General features: G+C 37.1%; 1 protein-coding gene across 1 annotated transcript in view; it reads right to left on the bottom strand.

Annotated features, from left to right (window-relative positions):
- Positions 1–20,648, bottom strand: part of LOC126371179 (uncharacterized) — a 729,644-nt gene that overhangs the window by 532,779 nt on the left and 176,217 nt on the right. Inside the window, exon 4 of the mRNA XM_050016416.1 lies at positions 3,162–3,180. The gene's annotated coding sequence lies outside the window, so the exon portion shown is untranslated. The remainder of the gene's footprint in view (positions 1–3,161; positions 3,181–20,648) is intronic.

Here is a 20,648-nt window from a genome sequence, read left to right as displayed (position 1 = left end):
ATTTTAAGCTCCACTTACATTCGTCACATTCATGTGAGATCGTTAATGACCGTGAAAGTGTTAAGTCGGCGTTTTGCTGACGAAAATATTTTTACAGAAAAAAACATACACAAAATATGTTTCTTGTATTACATGCTTATTTGGACTACCGTTAAAAACATTTTTAGGAATTTGGTGTGCCTATTCTGCCGGTCAGTTAAATACAAAGCTAGCACTTTGAAGCTGTACAGTAATTTAAACTTATGAACAAAACAAAGAATTCGAATACATGCAAAAAATATGGCAATCTCATTTCCTTCACAGTAAACTTACATTCAACTGAATATGAAGACAAATTACCAGGTGAAATAGTGCAATTGGAATGGAAAGAAGTAAAAATCAGAGTTGGATCGCTATTGCGGGCTCGTGACTGAAATGCCGAACGTGTAATTTTAAGATTCTTCAAATGCCCGCACAGCGAGAGAGCAAATGTCAGCGTCTAATAGCATTGCGAACACGATACGGATGCCGATGAGTAGAAATTAACTTTTTGGTCGCCAAAAGAGGTGGTTACCACGAGTAGTCTTTCCTGTTGCAGTATCATTCCCCTAGCATTATCCCGTTTTTCACAGGAGCCGCTTACCTAACCTGAAGATTTGACAGGTCCGGTTGTTTACAGAAGCGACTGCCTGTCTGGCCTTCCAACCGGCGAAGGAAAAACCAGCCCAATACAGGATTACATACCTCCAAAAATGCATTTCTTGGGTATGTGGATTACCTCTCGTTATTTTCCTTCACCTCTGAGCACGTAATAATAATTTATGATCCAAACATGAATTCAAAAACAAATTCGATAATCATTGATTTAGGCCTGCTGGATTCGAACCTGGGATCTCAAAATGAGAGGCAAGTGTTTTACCAACTGGGTTACCACGGTTCAGTCTTTCCTGTTGCGTGTCACAGTAAATTCGTTTTTGCAAAGAGTAAAGAAGATACAAGCTTTAACGCTTACACCGATAATAATACGTGCCTTCTTAACATGCTTCGTTAAAAATAACTGTTAAAACATTTTACGTTGAAATATTTTTTTTTAAACGAGACCTTTTAAAATTAATATTCTCAATGGTAATTTATTTCAATAATGATACTTCTTCTTGTAAAAAGTGACATTTGCACTTTAAAAATGAATATTTCAGATGATGGATGCTTTCCAGCCATCTGTTTAGTGACGCTGAGCAAATAGCGGAACAGATTGTCACGAAACTAACAAATTTCACTACAAAAAATCTCAGTTGGTAGGGAAAATGATTTATAATGTTATTTCGGATACATTCGTAGGAATGTTTATTTAGAAGACGTGAGGTAGACGTGCGTCGGTGTCAGGTTTCTGAGCTACCGACAGTGTTTGATTTCTAAACACATTAGCAATGTCGTTTCTATAGTGTGCTATAGCATCACGTGTGGTATTTACGTTACTGTACCTTTCATTGGCTTGACTTACGTTACAAGTGCACCAAGGTGTTCGTTTTTTATGACTATCGGAGTGTAGGTTTTGTTATCATTACTACGGAAATATTTTGACGATCACAACCGGTAGGTGGTACTTTATTTTATGTGGGTAGGTACTACGGGTTGCATATGTCTAAGTTTTTTTACATATTTTACAAAGTACATTCAGTTTTTTTTAGTTATAGTGTCCAAAGCTGAGCAAAGGCCTCTCTCCTACTTTTATATCCCTCTTTGTTCCGAGGTACCTCTAACATAATAAAACATGAAAATTATGTAGCTGCATCTTATTCTTACTAAGTAACTGGTGTTTTTATCGAGCTTGTTTATAATATCTCTTTCACCAGAATCCTCTCCCTTATTTCTTAGACACGAGTGCTACACACGTGGTCAGCAATGTCATCCGACAAATCGTCCGACATGTTGACCGGGTGTCGGGTAGCTATATCAACTCTGATTAAACTTGTTCTGAAACGGATTGCTTGCTTTATCAAGAACTGTAATGAGTTCAGACAGTCTGTTTAGATGTGCCTTTTCGATGGGTATGTCTATAACATAGTGATTGTTGATCAAACAAGTAGGTACTTATTTTTAGTACCTATAAGTTGTATGAGTAAAACATAGTTAAACTGTTATAGCTTTCGAAAAGTAAAGCGTAACATTTTTAGTATTGGCATTTCACAAACAATAATTTTGATAAAGTGAAATTGAAATCAAATAAAATTCTGACTCGGATGGGACTTGAATCCGCAGCCTGTGTCAAACCGGGACGAGCGTCTTAACCATTACACCACCGGGTCCTCCTCCTGTCTAAGTAATATTAGTACTCAATATTCTAGATGGTCATAGGTCGAAAAAAAATCCCATGAAGACTTAGTGGTGTAACGATTAACACGCTCGTCCCGGCTTGGCAAGAGCTGCGAGTTCAAGTATCGTCCGAGTCAGTTTTTTTTTTATAAATTTAATTTTATCTTTGTCAGTTTCCCTAAACACGGGTGAGTGTCATAAAAACAAAAATAATTTAATAAGTTCAATAGGCATCTGCTTAATGTGTCATTCTTATAAACCATTATATCGCTTTCGCTTTTATAGTTTCTGTGAATCAGATTTACGTGCAGTAATTCATAAAATTTAACTAGAATTTAATTTACAACGTATGCAGTAATAAAATAAGTGAAATTGCTGCATAAGAGACTGTTTAGTATGTTAATCGTGGTTCCCTTGCTTTATGTTCATATCACAGCATGACGTCTGCTACTGAACGATCGAAACGACATAAAACTCCAAGAAACTCGTAAATTATAGAATATAAATCTAACAGCTATGCAACAACATTGATGTATGCACAGGTGAACAACATAAAAAGGTTTTCAAGTTAAATCAATTTTGACGTGACAGATTGCTTTTTATCATAACTAATAGCTATTATAGAGTTAATTGTAGCTCAATTTTTATCATCAATATTTTTTTTAAACAGATTTTACCAGAAAACTTACTTTTCCTCCGGCGCTTTCACGTAACTTTTGTATCATTTTAAAATTGACCGTCGTAGTTGTTGAGTTTCGTAAAATCACACACTTTAAGAACAGCTTTATGTAAAAGCTAGATTGATTCTCTTAACCCTCCGTTTATAATTACAACTTTATTACTTGTAATAATAGTAAGTACTTACTTACCTTTCTTTTCACGTGCTACCTGTAAACAGAAAAAAGTAGGTAAGTAGTAATAAATGTGTTTCACAATTCCAAACTAAGTTCGCTAAAATCCAAAACCTGCTGAGTTTTGACAAACTATTGTTAGCCGATACCAAAATTTAATATTCGTTAGTTAAGCGACAGCGTTCATTTTCCGCAAGTTTGGTATAATCCCATCATTCTGCGGTTCAGGCTGGTTTGAAAGCTCTACACAAAATTCACCATTTTGAAGGTAAAAATGAAAGCCTTTCCGACCTAAATTTGAGTATGTGAAGCTAAGCTAACCGTGAACTTTCGGGAGTTTTAACGAGTACAGGTTTAGAGCTTTTAAAATAGATTTTCTCGTACTTTTCAGCGATATGCGCAAACTAAGTCGTTCTTTTACTATTTTATAAACGAGTAGAATTTCAATGTAGGTTGTAGTTCTTTTTCTTTAGTCACATATGCTGCAGCTATGAATGGATGACTATTTGTATGAGTTATTTTAATAAGATTATAACTGTCAATACTATGACTTAATTACCCTGGATAATCTACAACGCAAACATACCTAGCAACTATGTTGGCAAAAGCTAAGTTTTATGACTCACCTTTGTAGCATACACACAGTCATACTTAAACTCATGCCTAGTAGCATCTTTTTAATATGAACATAAATTATATATAATATATAATTAATCCTCATGTTTTTAATACAACTGCTTTCTTAATGATAATAATACTATGATCAGTAAAATGGGCAGTAAAGCAAATTCTCATTTTTGACAGACCTGGCAACGAATGGTGTAAATAGTTGTAAAATATTTCGCAATTAATATTTTAGATTGACCTTACTTACTAACTTATAACGTACATAGATCCCTTTCTCTTCTATTCTCCTCTACATACATTATCTTAGCACACATTCTTGCACAATATTTTCCTCGTCAATCTATCTAATAGCAACATCTATTAAGATATCGCAGCTAAGTACTAGGGCTTTTTGTATTTGCATAACTATTGGACACTGACGCAGAGTGTTCGGTGCATCGAAGTCTTAAGACTGAAATAGTAGGGATGAAAATAGCTTAGCTTGGCAATATTTCGCATTAGTCCGAAGCAAGCGAACGTTTCACTAAATTGCCTCTCTATATGCAGAAAGGGGCGAACCGATTTTCATTAACCGTTTAGAGAACGACAAAGGACATTTGAGATAGCAGTTGGTCAGTTGTGAAGCTGTCGCTAGCATATGTTTTTATACCTGTATTTCCGAAATACATAACAGGGTAATTATACCACTTATATTCGATGGTCCCTGGTGGCGTGGGCCATATATCGTCAAAAGATTTTTTTATTTAAACAGAATTAATGTTTAAGTGCAAATAGCGCTATTTCCTTCATTTCCAGTAAATACTGTGTTACGACATAATTTTGCGACCGCACTAACATGTTTATGTTAAGTATGTTATTTATATTGATAAACGTTAGATATTTCTAAGAAGGCAGCCGATTTCATGGTATGTTTTAAATAAATAAAATGATGTAGTGAGAAATGAAATTGTTATAGTCCAATATTATAATTTATACTTCACTCACTTAATTAAAACTGACGTTCATAACATAAGCTCACGACTTTATCACGACACGAAAAGAACATTACTTTTCCTGATGACTTAACATAACATAACATAACAAATACTTGATGTAGTCTAGCCTGTCTAGCCCGTAGCAATATTATACCCGTAGCAAAGTGGAGTAGGCATATCATCGCAGTAGCGTCGGGTCGACTAGAACACACTAAACGTCCCATGCTAAACAATTGGCCGTCCACTTTGGAAACTCCTGAAACATTTAGGGTTTTAATTAAGAAAATGTGCTTTGGGCGTTTGTCTGGTCAGTAGAGAGTACTCGACCGCCCCTTAACTTGTAAACTGCGTTTAAGCAAATTATCCATGCAAAATTCCTCTCCCTCTACCCGTGAAGTGTTTAAAGTGACAGTAAACCGAAGTTTAAGCAAGCAATTCCTATGTATTGCAGAGTTGTTGCATATTAATTTTGCTACAGTGTCTGCCTGACCATTCCACTTTACGGGCATTGGTTTTAATCCATTTCTGAGCGAATGAGTTTTGTTGTGTACCTACAAACACGGTCAGCATATAATTTGCCTATATTACTAGCAAGTTATTGTGCATGGTTTTGTACGTACTCAATCGGAATTGAATCGTGTCGAAATCTCTGTGCAATTGTAAAGTTGCAATATGAAAAATTGGAAAGGAATCTGGAATGTAAAAAAGTCGTATACCTAAACAACAGGCAACAAAATTACATAAAACCAAGTGGTCCACCTGAAAACTCATAAAGTATTGAGTAAAGAAAGTCAACTTTATTTAAGTACACTTAATTAATTAGGTACCAAAGGTGAAAAATTGTTATGAATATTATCATTTGCTAAACATATTTTAATATACTACCAAATTACAACCTAATATTCTATTTTTAAGCCAGCTGGTAGAGTACATTGAACAAATTCAGCCAAAAAATGGTCCCCACGAGAATTTACTATCAATAGCCGCATTGCCAAACCGTGCACGAGTTTTATAAAAAAAATATTCCCATTGTCATACCGCATCCCGTGCCAAACGTTTCATTTGAAAACACGGCCACTCGAGGGGGATCATAAACCCTATAAAATCAAAACATAAACTGGTTTTATGTTTCGTGCGGATGAATGTGATTCGAGTGCTTATGTCGCACCTTTCGGTACTAATTTCGCTGTTAACATTATATGGGACCCTTTAAATCATGAATGAACATGAGCGTTGATACAGAAGGGGTGACAGTATGACCCAACAAATGTCGTTAAAACTGTCCCTCTGGTGCCTAATGAATGCCTATAATACCTACTCCTACTGGTACAAACAATATTAATATTGAACAACTGTCACGTAACAATTTTGAATGAAGTGGACAGTTGGTGTTTCCTTATTACTTGAACTATCTTATATTATAGTATCACGTTTATTTTAGACATCTAAAGGTTAATACGATGTTCACATTATAACAAAACATTGTATCAATAGTGAATATGTTTTTGTGCACCTACCAAAACAATAAATAATGAAACATGATGTAAATCCTACGAAAACTACAATTAAGAAATCAATGTTAAACTTCAATATTGATAGATAATCTCAACGTCTTTGCACAAGACATCGCTATCATTAATTACAATCTAAAACCGACATTGTTAAACTTGAATGCAATTCTTTTCCCAGCCATACTAAATATTAATACAAATAAAAAAATCACAACAGATGCTTTAGCACCACTACACGACTCTTCACCGCATGGCGGCGCAAGCGATCGCAAAAAATATGCTAAGGGTGCGAGACCACCAACAATTCTAAATCAGGCAAATCCTTCCATAATCCCTGACACTGTATATTATGATCATCGGACTTAAGTCCTATCCTACATATCAGTAATACTGAACATGTGGCAAGGATACAAGGATGTCACGATCACGCATGTTTGTTACATCGGACTTTTGGGGGTCTTAAGCTATTTGTCTTATCTTTACGAGTTTTTGATGGTCATATTTCAAATACTGTTTGGATAAGATGTATTTTTGTGTGTATAGCTTTCACGTTTGTTGGATGTGATGTTTAAAGATGCATGTTTTTATGATTACTATCGTTAAAAGTTGATTTTTTATAAGTTTTTTTTTTGCTTCATTGCCTTCTTTATTTTTAAACCAATCTACAGAATTTTAAGGTGGACCATTATTTAAATAATTGGCGATCGAAAACAATGTGGAGTGATGCTTTGGATGCCTACTTGACATTTTGGAAAGATAGAGCCCAAGATCGGGAGGAGTGGAAGAAGGGGAGATAGGCTTTCGCCCTGCAGTGAGATGGTGTAGGCTAGAAATAAATAAAGAAATAAAATAAAATATTCGATATAATTGCTATCCGATATTATTTCTTTTGTAGCAGCAATACACATAAGTTTCATTTTTTATAAGTCCCCAAGCTAAGGGCTCAAGGTTGGCGTTAGACAAATAAAAATAACAAATAGTCGTTTCCGCTGGTCCCTTAGCCCTGAGGTTAGATGAAGAGTGACTTACAACTGGCGACAAATTTTATTACTGTCACATATTAGTATTAGCTTCTTTTTTTGTTACAAAACTTCTATCCTTTATTATTTAAGTTTATTGTACACAGAACAGCACATTTTAACTGCAATAACATAAACATACATAAACAGCCTAACATACAAACATTTCACTGCTGGGTACAGGCCTCCCCTCAATCAACCGGAAGGGGTATGGAGCATACTCCATCACGCTGCGCTGCTCCGCTGCGGGTTAGTGGAGGTGTTTTACGACTAATGGCCGAGACCAACGGCTTAACGTGCCCTATGATATTACTTTTTCTGTCAATCAGGACAAGTAAAGGACAGTATTACAAAGTGATTTCGACAATGTCCCTATCGGGAATCGAACCCGAACCTCCGGATCGTGAGCCCAACGGTTTAACCACTACAGAAGCTGTCACTGTTTCAATACTGGGAGCGAATAAAAAAATGATAAACTGTGTGATAGAAGTAGTTTAATACTATCTGAGGTAAACCTACAATAAGTCTCGTCAAAAAATAAAAGAAATATAATATTTCCCTTTATCTCTTAGCAATACTACAAACTGCAAGATAAATAAATTCTGGAAAGGCAATTAGAGACTTATTAGTAATCCTGACACCAGGGTTGATGAGGGTGGTAATCCACCTCATTACCCACACGATAGAAGAAGGACTGATATCTGAGTCTCGTAGGTAATAGGATAGGTACCATGGATACTAAAGTTCTTTTTCATATTACTGATATTATTGCGTACAGCAAACAAAACACGTGCTAAGGTTATACCAGGTTATGTGCGGTTCCCATTTTTAATAACAATTCCCAAGTTAATAACAAAGTAAACAGTAGCGGCCCTCTGTAAACACCAGTATTCAAGCTATGGAACCGTGCAAAATTAACCACAGACACAGCCAGCGTACAGAATTGTCTTGCGAGATATTTAAAGTCAACCTGACTTTAATATGTACATACTTATTTGCCATAAGTATACAAAGTCAATAGTAAATTATTAGCATCACCTGATTGTCCGAAAGTAAGATGATCCGTGCTTCGGAACGCACGTTAAGCCGTTGGTCCCGGTTACTACTTACTGATGTAAGTAAGTAGTCGTTACATGAGTCATGTCAGGGACCTTTGGCGGCTCAATAGTAACCCTGACACCAGGGTTGATGAGGTTGGTACGTCACCTCACAACCCACACGATAAGAAGAAGAGCGTCAAAATGACGTCAAGATGGCGGGACCACAGTTTATGAATGAAAAAGGTACTAGATTTATTACTTTAGGTACCAAATAGTACTGAATAAGTACTAATTGAGTAATGAGGCCGACTATTGTACTCTTTCTATTTCTCTTTTGTTTTGCATTTTGTATTTCCTGTTTGTGCAATATAGAATTTGTTATGTCATGTTATATCTATAATAGTAAATAATTAATTATTAACAATATGGAATTTCAACACTAAGCCATTGGTCCCGCCGTTTTGACGCTAATTTTAAAATGTGTCTCTATTTAAGAAGAAAAGAAAGAAATAAAGTATTTAGAACACAAAGAAACGTGGCAGGCCGCCTTCTCGCCTCACGCCAGTCGCCGGCTCCACAATCCCGACTCACCGCGGATAGGAGCAGCTCCCCATCCCGACTCACCGTGGATAGGAGCACAACTCACGCCGTACACACCTCTTCCCGACTCACTGGGATTACAGGCACCACGGCATAAATAACACTCTTTTTAATTTAATATAGAAAATAATGTGGCAAAAAATTACACTTCTTTTCCAATCATGGTCTTCATAGATCAAATCAGGATGTTGATAGCATTACATTTTTTTTCACCAAATCCAGTTTTATTACCTTCCAAATGCATCGTTATACTATTCCCAATAAGAACTTTGACCTTACCCTTCCAGACACTAACCTCAAATCTTTATGTAAAAAGTTCAATCTATAAAAGTCGCATTGAACACGCGTCGGTGCATAGTAAATGTGTGTTTTTATTTGACTAGCAGATTTTATTGCTCGAAACTCATTCATTTTAAAGTAAGCTGTATTATCAATTTAAAACAACATTGAATTTACAGTTTTGCTGTAAGAGTACAATAATACAAGAATAAATGTATTAAATGTTATGCTTTGCCAACATCACGGTTCTCAATTTACATACATCATGTCTTCTGTTTATTTGAATTCAGAATTTTTGGGACAAAATATAACTTAGAATACAAAGTTTTATCTCGCTTGCTAAGTTTCCTTTGTTTTTGTGAACACCATCACGTGTGCGTAAAGAAAAACATTCACTAATTCACTTTTAAACTTGTGCACACCGAGCTTGGTTGAGTGCTTACTTTGTCTTTGTTTCAAAATTGAATTATACTTTTCCAAACTCTACGCAGTCTGGCCACAGAGCAGTCTATCCTTCGTATCGCTTGCAATTACTAAAAAAACGTAGCAAATTACTTTTTCTCTTATTGTTTGAACAAACCCTTTCAAAGTTTGCTTTTGAAAATTTATGCACCCCACGATTGCGCAGCATCTATAATAAGTGTAGGTTACATGCCCCATTTGAAAGCTTCCTGTTGATTTTGAACATAAAAGATATAATCTACCGCATTGGTGTAAAATAACCGTATTTTTCTTTTGTGTTATGATTCGAACCCACCCTTTACCGGCGGGTGCTCATTCAGATTTAGGTCTCTTGGCTGAGCATGGAGTATGTGGTTACCTTGCAATTATAATGGGGAATGTTTCACACACTTAAATCTTTTTGAAATTCGTAACAATTTTTTTGTCAAAACTGCCAAAGTTACCTACTAACATGCTTATATAATCACGGTATATGTAACACCAATAATTAGTCACAGAAGACAACCTACTATTCATTTCAGAAAGATTATTATAATATGGTTAAAAATACTACACAACATCACTGATACAAACGAGGCACAAAAGCAAACTTTACATCTACTGGTCCTAAATAGTGAGCCAGTGCTAAGCACACTCGGGGTGTAGACAAAAGATGATCATTTCAGAAACATCCTTGTTCCATACACAATGCCCGTTTGTTTGTGTCGATGAGCAGTCCTGTTGGTTGAACGTTGCCCAAATGCATTTGCAACGAGCACTTAGCAAATGCACCATGAACGTATGCACAACAACGCATTATCCGATTATTACGTGTGAAACACTCGCATGGAATTATGAGCGTCTTAAAACGGCTCGTGAATGCTCATCGTATGTCTATCGACACTCGGCAGAGTTGGGCTAGTATGGAGTTTACTTGTCTCAAAGGTTATGGTACAAGCGCCATATGTCAGATGTTTTTGGAAAAAGAATATTGCGAAATGGAGAGAGACTTCTCCAATTTTCTGTTGTGCAAAGTATAATTTGATGGTAAATAAATTTTAATGTTCATTTAATATGCTAATATAGTTAAGAGAGAACATAACCATAATAACAATATTTCACTAAGTGGCAAAAAATCATCACTTTAAAGTCTGCTTCTTGAATCTTTAAGTATATGTATAGCATCTGATAAATATATCCAGAACATACCTGATAGATAGTAGATACTAATGCTATTAGATATTCATCCAGCACATTGACCATTTCACACTTTATTGACAACAGAAAGATGATTAAAATAGGTATGTTACCTACCATAGAACAAAAGTCTGCTATTGTGTATCTACGAGTACTTCCAATAAATTCCGTGACAAGCGCCCCTCCATATTACATTGCCCTGAAACGGAATAGCTAAGTGCGGTATAAGTAATTATTACACAATAACGTTCCCGGAATCTGTTCCGAGACGTTTCCTGTTCCGTCCTTTGGGAGAAATGTGCTCCAATGTATTAATTCCACGTGGATTTGATATGACTGTTATAGACACTTTGGCGATATATTTTTTGTAGCAACGTCTTCTGCTAATGTGCAAAAACAGATGTGTGTCTTTTTTTAATTTAAGAAAAAAAGATTTACTGCACATAGCTAAGGATTTGTGTTGGTTGAAATACAATTTTGATTTTTTATAATAGTATATACCTAAACGTAAGTAAGATGATTCCGTGCTTCGGAGGGCACGTTAAGCCGTTGGTCCCGGCTATTAGCCGTAAAAACACCTCCACCAATCCGCATTGGAGCAGCGTGGTGGAGTATGCTCCATACCCCCTCCGGTTGATTGAGGGGAGGCCTGTGCCCAGCAGTGGGACGTATATAGGCTGTTGATGATGATGATATACCTAAACGTTAGTGGCATATCATATTTATAGAATAATATACAGAACAACCCTGACGCTACACCACTGTTAGTTATTTTTCAACTAAATTAACGAGTTATAAAAAAATGAATGTACATTAATCTGACTGAATAGTAAAAATATTAAATGATCTCTTAACAATTCCAATTCACCTGTTTTAATTTTTAACATTCAATCAAACTAACGTACAAAAAAGGGAAGCAAATGTAGGTAGCAAAGCAACATCAGCCATTGATCATCAACTAAATGGTGTTCTAAGCCTCTTAAGCCCGACGCTAAAGGGGACAGCCCTACAATCAAGGGTTATGCCCTAACAAATATAATTAACGGTTAAACGAACTTACCTGTAAGTGAAGTTCTATCGTAATTATACGAGTGCTTCGTTCGAAGAGATTAGTAACCTGTAAGATGATAAGCTTGAACACAATGTAGTAACGCATAGTGACACCATTCATTGCACACATAGTTGAAAGCATATAGAAAAAAAAATAATAACAAAATTCTTTTTTTTTTTTTTAAAGGGTAGTCTTATATTGTCTGCCCCACTCGGATAGTCTCCGCGCGCTTCATTAGTTTAGGGCTCTGTTTGCGATATTTGCAGAACAGATTTGGGGTCTAGGGCGGGCGGGGGTTACTAATCTCTTCGAACGAAGCACTCGTATAATTACGATAGAACTTCACTTACAGGTAAGTTCGTTTAACCGTTAATTATACTTCGTGCTTCGTTCTCGAGATTAGTAACCTGTAAGATGATAAGCTTGAACACAATGTAGATGTTGAGAGCAGGTTCGGGAAATATCGCAGTAAAGAAAACTATAACGAAATGTAGATGAAATGTATAATTGTCTAGTACTTATTATTATAATGTGTCTAGATGATTACAAACTAAATAAAATTACAAATTATTATTTAATATAGCACAAGCCAACTCTGCCTCGTTTGTGGTCATGATGGTTCTATTGTAGAATTTTCCAAACGTGGTGGAGTTTTGACTCCAACTAGCAGTTTTTCGAATCTGGTCAATGCTAACCCCTGCGCTGTATGCCTGGGATGTGGCAGCGTGGCGCGTGCTATGTGCTGAAAAGATTGACACATCCACACCAGAATCTTTCAGTGTAGACTTAATCCAACGACTGAGTGTTTGTGTGGTGACGGCTTTATGAGGCCGCTTAAAACTGATAAAAAGGTAATCTGACTCTCTAATTGAGGCCGTTCTATTTATGTAGCTAATTAATGACTTGGCTGGGCAAATCCCAGGTTTTTGCAGAAAGAAAGGTAAGGTAAGGACTGGATTATTCGTACCGACTTTCGAAGTTTTGATGAGATCTGAAATTTTGATAACAATCTTATCTGGAAACATCTTAATGTTATAAATATTTATTTTCGACAGGGTTTGTACCCTATGGGCGGTAACCAGTGCCAGTAATGTTACACATTTTTTTTTTTTTTGCAAGTTTTTCCATTGATATGGCCTCGTTAGGGTACAAGAGAGCCAGGTAATCTAGCACGCACCCAGTGTCCCAAGTGATATCGTACTTGGGAATAGTAGGTCTTAGCCTAAACACACCTTTGAAGAACCTTTGAATACGATAATCCGTCGATATATTGGGTCCTAAAATTAAGGACAAGGCTGCTCTACAGCAATTTAACGAACCATATTGATTGCCACTATTATATAAATCAGTAAGGAACTCCATGACTTTAAATATTGATGCATCGTATAAAGGTGTGTTATTTTGTTTACAAAAATCATACCATTTATTAATATAGGTGTTGTACTGTTTAAAAGATGAATCAGCTAAAGAACTAATCATTATATCTACTGCCGAGGCTGGTACGGACCGTCGCAATAGTGCTGCCCGGATAATATTCCGGCAGCCAGGGTAAGGTTCGAGTGAATGTTCCTCCTGCTGGAATGAGAAACGATTACATGGTCATTTGAACTGAACTCAAAAATATAGGACGTCAAAAGACTGTGGAAAATTGGGTACCAAGGTTGTGTGGGCCACAACGGGACGATCATGATACCGGTCGCTTTGTCGGCGATAATCTTGCGCAGTGTTTTAAGTATCATCGAAACCGGTGGGAAGGCATAAAAATATAGATTCTTCCAGCTTATCGTATATGCATCGATAGCGAAGGCGTCAGGGTCCCTGTGCCAAGATACGTACTTTTCACATTTCTTGTTCAGTCTACTGGCGAACAGGTCAATGTCTGGGGAACCAAACTGTGAAACTAACTGGTCAAAAGTAAAGTTTTCTACCTCCCATTCTATGTCTGGATGTGAACGTCGGGATTCAGTGTCAGCTACGATGTTTTCTTTAGATGGGACATATGAAGCCTTTATAAAGATTTTCCTATGTTCACACCATTGCCAGATCTGTCTAGCAATGTCAGTGAGATGTGGGAATTGAATCCCGCCCATGCGGTTAATGTAGGATAGCGCAGTAGCGTTGTCTATGCGAATTAAAACTTGACAATTTTCTAAATGTTTTGCAAAAATTTTAATCGCAAAGTAAGCAGCTAACAGTTCGAGATAGTTAATGTGCATCCCGCGCTCCGACTGTGACCAAGGCCCATTCGCGGTGTCACCCCCGCAGGCCGCGCCCCACCCCGTAGTTGAGGTGTCAGAAAATATTTCAACCGCGTAACAGTCGTCTCGAATACGGTGCGCAGGGCTCTCTATAGCACGTAGCCACCATTGAAAGTCCGAAAGTATGTTTTCCGGGATTTTCATATACCTGTCATAGTCATCATGAGGTTGTAAGTTTAAATACTTACACCGTTCTAACTGTTTTGTATATAACATTCCATATCCCACTGCGGGACACGCAGACACAAAAAATCCTATAAGTTGAGCAAATTTTCTAATTTTACACCTAGTAATGTTTATGATTTTTTGTAACTCTGCTTTGATATGTGTTTTCTTTTCGGGGGGCAAAGTTATTTGCATAGTATGTGAATCCAAGATGAAGCCTAAAAATTTACATGATTTTGAAGGGGTCAACTGACTTTTTTCCCTATTGATTATAAAACCAAGAGCGGTAAGTAGATTAATAGTTGAGTTCACGTTGTAAGAGCATTCAAGATATGATCTTCCTAACAATTGAATATCGTCAAGGTATATTGTGGAAATATGTCCAGCTGCTCTAAGTAGACTGATTACAGGCTTCATTAACTTAGTAAAGATGTAAGGCGCTGTGTTCAACCCAAATGGTAGTACATTAAACTCATGAAGTTTATTGTTCCACATAAATCTCAAGTATTTACGAGAATCTTCGTGAATTTTTATTAAGAAATAGGCGTCCTTTAGGTCGACAGTGGCCATAAAACAGTCCTGTGACATTAGTTTAATTGATGTACGAATATCCTCTAGCTTAAAGTGACTTGTGTCAATAAACTTATTCAAGTTCTTTAAGTTTAATATAAAGCGCATTTGACCATTAGGTTTTGGGCGCAGGAAAACACTAGATATAAATTTATTGTCCTTCGCAGTGTTCGCATGCTGAAATGGCGCCGATACCTAGTAGGCTATTAATAGCCTCTTCAAAGCATTGCATTTCACTGCTAGAGTAGTTTGGGATCGGTTGTACATAATGTTGCACGACTGGTCGGGCAAAGATAATTTTATAACCTTGAATTGTATTCAAAATATTATGGTCGGAAGTGATAAGTGACCACTGCGAGTAAAACTGTGCTAGTTGTCCAGCGTACAGTACCGGGTCTAACGGCGGCGGCGCGGCGGCGACGACGGCCTGGAGGCGGCGGCGCGCGTGCGGTTCGCCCACGTCGTCGTGGCAGGCTCGCGGTTCTTCTGAGCCCCGGCTCCCGTCGGCCTGCGCTGCTGCTGCGGTGCTGGAGCTTTCCAGTTTAAACCTTTGTTTCCCTGAGGTTTCTGCGTTTGAACAGCACATTTTTTCCCCACCTTGTTTATCACCTTAAGCTCGGCGCCCGATTTGTTTACTGCCTTAGCCGCTTTCAAGGTATCGGTTAAGTTTTCTCCGAAGAGATATTTATCCACTTTGGAAGTACTTAAGTTTTCTTTTAGATCCTTTTTAAGGGAAAACATTGCGAAGTTTCGTCTAGTGATGGATTCTGCATATTGGATGTCGCATAATAGGCGAGCAGTGTCCATCAATTTCTTAATGAGTTCGTGATCCTTATTTTTGACACTACTTATGTGGTCAGTCATTGCGGCCCCAAGGACTGTAATAGCCGTGGCGAGTTGTTTCTGCCGGGCTTCAATAGCCTTATCCCTCTTGTACATACTATCGGGCAGAGCAGCTTTGATTTCGGCGTTGAGTATAGGCGCGCCGATAAGGCCGCAGTTACCCGGAATAGGATATTTGTCGACCAGTTCCTTCCGAACATTTTTATCTAACCCATTTGTCGCAAGGTGTTCGAAACGGGATGCTAGGTCCTTGTGTATATCCGGTCCATATTGTATGGTTGCAGAGGGGTCATCGCCGAGAATCTCTAACAATGCGCTGTCGAGGACGTTCTCTGCAGCAGGTGGGGTACTCGTGGTAGCCCGAGCTTCATCCACGGCGGCGGCGACGGCAGTGGCGGTCGCGGTCCTCTCAGCCACCGCGTAGGACGGTCCCGGTTCGACATCAGAGTTGGGTCCGTGTAGAGTGACGATCAACGCCGTCCGGTCGCGCCGATTTTCTTCGCCTAGATGACAAAATTATACACGTATAAAGATACGCGTCGTAACTAGGGGGTGGTATGACTCCCACAGAATCATACGTCAGCAAAATCCGAGATTACGAGATAGTCCCACAGACGTCTCTGTACCCGAAAATTAATGTAAGGTGTATTTCCCATAGAAAAACACGCAAACATATTTTAATTCCTGAGGAATTATTCGTGTGAACAAAAAAGGTGCCTAAATATCTATACCTATACCGTACTCGTGGAGGACTCCCAGAGAGTCAACCGGTTGAGCATAGTAGGTATGTGGTTATAAGTATCTAGGTACTTATATAATATATAATTATATATTTGAATCTGAGCACGTTGTGGCGGTGGAAAAACTCCCAAAGAGTTATCCGATTGCCGATTGTGCCGTAACGAAATTTGAATTTAGAACAGGCAGATTGTTGGTCATGTTTTGACCTTGACCTTGTTTTATGCAGTGGCGAGATAAACACCTAAAGTGTCTGACGAAGCCGTACATAATAAAAATTTAAATATCGAACTTGACGAAAATTATGGAAGTTTGTACTAAATACCTTGTGGGTTCTTCGAAGTAGGCGATGGTTCCCGTGACGACGCTTCCGACGATGATGATTCAATAACTCGAACACGAGGTCTTCGTGAACGCATTATCATGCGTTCTAATGTTTTTAGACGTTTGTTAATGTGATTCACGTCACCAATATCCTCACTGTGTCTTTTGGACATTATTAGTTAGTAAAACTATTGTATTCTAAGAGTTTTTTCTCGAATTATAGGTCAATTATTTGAACCGTGCAGAATGGCGGAGCACACAAAAGCGAATGAAGCGCGCGGAGACTATCCGAGTGGGGCAGACAATATAAGACTACCCTTTAAAAAAAAAAAAAAGAATTTTGTTATTATTTTTTTTTCTATATGCTTTCAACTATGTGTGCAATGAATGGTGTCACTATGCGTTACTACATTGTGTTCAAGCTTATCATCTTACAGGTTACTAATCTCGAGAACGAAGCACGAAGTATAACTACTACTGAATGCCAAACAAATTCTTACGATTCCCCGAACCAAACAGGATACGCCAATAACAGCAGATGATTTCCAATTTTATACGGAAGAACCACTTAAGAGGTGCAGATATTGACACTGGTCCAAGCTTTAAGTCGAATCATAAATTTCGCTCGTTACTGCTTAAGTGCTTTACTGAAAATACTCTTGGGTCCTTAAAATTTTTTGGGCACATGTGCGAGGTAGATAAACATATCAGCGCGTGCTTTGGCCATGTGGGGATAATGTTTACTGGTTAGATAAATTTGACATTACATTGTACTCTCTACAGGTGATTCTATAATATTAACTACTGGGAAATAAAGGTAAGGAAATGTCAAATCATCCAGTAGAAAATTCGAAGAATGCATATATCTAGATAACCTTTTATTATTGATATTTCTAAAAACGATTACATACGTAAATTACTGTATATATCTACATTTATTTGATCATATTAATTGGTATTTTTTATTTGAACATTATCAGAATATCGTACTTATTTAACGAAACCAAAAATAATCACATGACTCTTTCATCAGTGGAACCCTTCAAACAAATCTAACAAGCTTGTCTCCAACCCTGTTCCGAAACGCCTGTTAATCAGGAGTTTAAATATAGCAATTCTGTATAAAATGTATTCAAAACGAGATTTCTCAGTAGAGAAAGCATAACAACATTATGCAGCCGTGGCGAAACAACAAAGCCGTCCGAACCGCATGGACCCCCGTTCGAGTAACCCTTATTACAAAGTTACATTAACTGCCTCTATGTAGACAACATTGTCTGTAATACAGTTTCTCTATCCGTTAGAGTTGTCTATTATGCTGCCTCGGGCCACTGTTTTAGTACACGCATCTTATAATGAGGTGAAGTCGGCATTTTGTTCGATTTTAATTGGAATCATTTTGATATTTTTAAGGTCATTAATAACAATGTATACCTACGAATATCCCACCCTTTTTATTGCCTATCTTTTTTGCCAACGTCATTTGTTACATTGTTAAAGTTATTGAAACTGGCAACTGAATCAACACGGTTGACTAACTATTAAAAATGGCAATCTATTGTCATGTTCTTACTGACAGTCACGACAAAACATTTCGTTTGTTAAGGGTTAAACTTAAAAGAAACATCAACCTTGCTTCAGGGCTTAACCAACAAGTTACCAAAGGAAAGCAATACAAAGTAGCGTCTTGAGTTAATCCATTTGGCCTCTATTCGTGTCGACGCGATTTAGTAACATACTAATACAGACTCGAGGCGTATCTTGTAAGTACCCGTGTATCTGCAAATAACACTGAAGTATTCCATTATATTGGATCCTCGCCCCGGGCGGGGGTGCGTCCGGTTGTAATAAACAAGACAATATTCAGCCTGTAGACGCATAGACGGATGCCTATGTTTGCTCGGCCTCCGATTCAAACTTGTATCAAGTATTGCTATTATTAACATTCTTGGTTTTAAACTTTCAATTTATTTCCGAGTATCTATTTCTGTACGACAGCGTTGGTGTTGTATTTCTATTGATACGACTATGAATTTATTTTACAATTGGGTGCAGAAATTTAGACACATTAATTTCCAAAAGCTATAGACTAGTATAAAATTAGACACAAGTTCCGCCAATTAGTGACGACGATACGTAAAATATATTACGTTTCTAAGAAAGATAATAATTATATATAAATTATTATTTACTTTTTATTAAATAGTCTTACAGCACAAGTACAAAATATGGTTATAAACATTTTGCCTGTCTATCAGCGGAAAGTCTAATTACAGTAGAAATCATAGACGTAGTTTATATAACATTTTTATATGTATGTCCTGATGATATCAGTTTCATCGAACAAATGGAAGGAGTTTAACATAACGAAAATACTAACATTTCGACAATCGAGTTGTTATATTTCTTTGAACATTTATTATGTAATGTGTATCTAATAATAACATATGTTGAAGGAGCAATATCAAAGGATTTCGAATACTTCGTGTCTCGCTAAATTGGGGCACTTTGTGTTATACGAGTTACCCGGATTCGAGAGCCAATAAAGATTCTTTCACACAAGGTGGAATTCACAATTTTATTGAACGTGACATTATGAAAGAAGAAAATTGTAGAACAACCGGTATTAGGTGAAATCTTGACTAAGGCACGGAACGTGATGTAAACGGACTCAGTAAAGATAACTTTATGGAATTTATTATTAATGCAGATGTAATAAATACCTAAATGTAAAATGAACTTCAACTTATCTTTCTCATCATTTGACGACCAACATCTTTTACACAAAGAAACACGGCAGTATTACATTAAGTAAATGAGACACAAGCACTTAAAGATATAAAAAGACGAATATATTTAAAGTGATAAACATATGCGTGCAGGTCCTCATCAAAACTTGAGAGGAACGAATAATAAAGATGTTTGCCGCAGGCTAAGGTACCTTGGACATTAAAGGCTAGGTTACGAACAGAAGCGTAAGCGAGCGTAATTTCAGTTCGTTGATTAGTAACCATTTATATGGTAGTAATCAAAGGAAAATTGTCGATGTTTATAATATGCCTAAAAATGAAGCAGCAAACGTGTTATTAGTATTTTTCCTAACTCCCAGTCCAGCAATATTATAAAACAAAACAGTTGGTTAAAATTAAAATCATTGCCTCGAAAAATAATTACTTACCTACTGAGGAGTTAATGAAAATGGGCTTAAAATTGGGATGGTTTTCCCTTCGCGGGTGGAAGGTCATACAGGCAATCGCTTCTGTAAAGGTCCAGATTCTTAAATCTTCAGGTTAGGTAAGCGGACCCTGTGAAAACGGGATTTAACGCTAGGGAGATAGAGTAAAAATCGAATTTCTAGCCATTTTATTTAAATTCTAAGATGTTCTTTTTTTAGTTTTTTTAAACAACATGTCGCTATTCTTATGCATTGTAAACCAACGATAAAAAGTATTCCTTGGAATGAAACGTGATGATTATTTGAATAATAATATCTCTATTAATACGAATTGGTTAATAAGATTAATTGACTTACTTTTAAATTTATTTAATCACGCGGAACTTATGAAATTTAAATAGACCGTATCTTAAATGAACCAACTACTTATTAAATACTTCTACTAACATGCGTCTATGCTGGTCTGGAAGTGAATAAAAACATAGAAGGCGTACGACTGTCAAGGAAATTGTACCCTTTCTAATGTAAAGGACGATTGACAATGGTCTGGCTACCATAGCCTTAGCACCAAAGGATTTCGAATCAGACGTGGCTGCGAGCTGCCTTGTGGCTCCGCCTACCCCATTAGTTAACGCTAGTTCGTACCCGGGTACCGGAGTTGCACCAATAGGTTATTAATATTACCTTAAGTGC

This window comes from Pectinophora gossypiella, chromosome 12, assembly GCF_024362695.1.
Source record: "Pectinophora gossypiella chromosome 12, ilPecGoss1.1, whole genome shotgun sequence".
Classification (NCBI taxonomy): Eukaryota; Metazoa; Arthropoda; class Insecta; order Lepidoptera; family Gelechiidae; genus Pectinophora; species Pectinophora gossypiella.
This window is presented reverse-complemented; position numbering and strand designations above follow the sequence as displayed.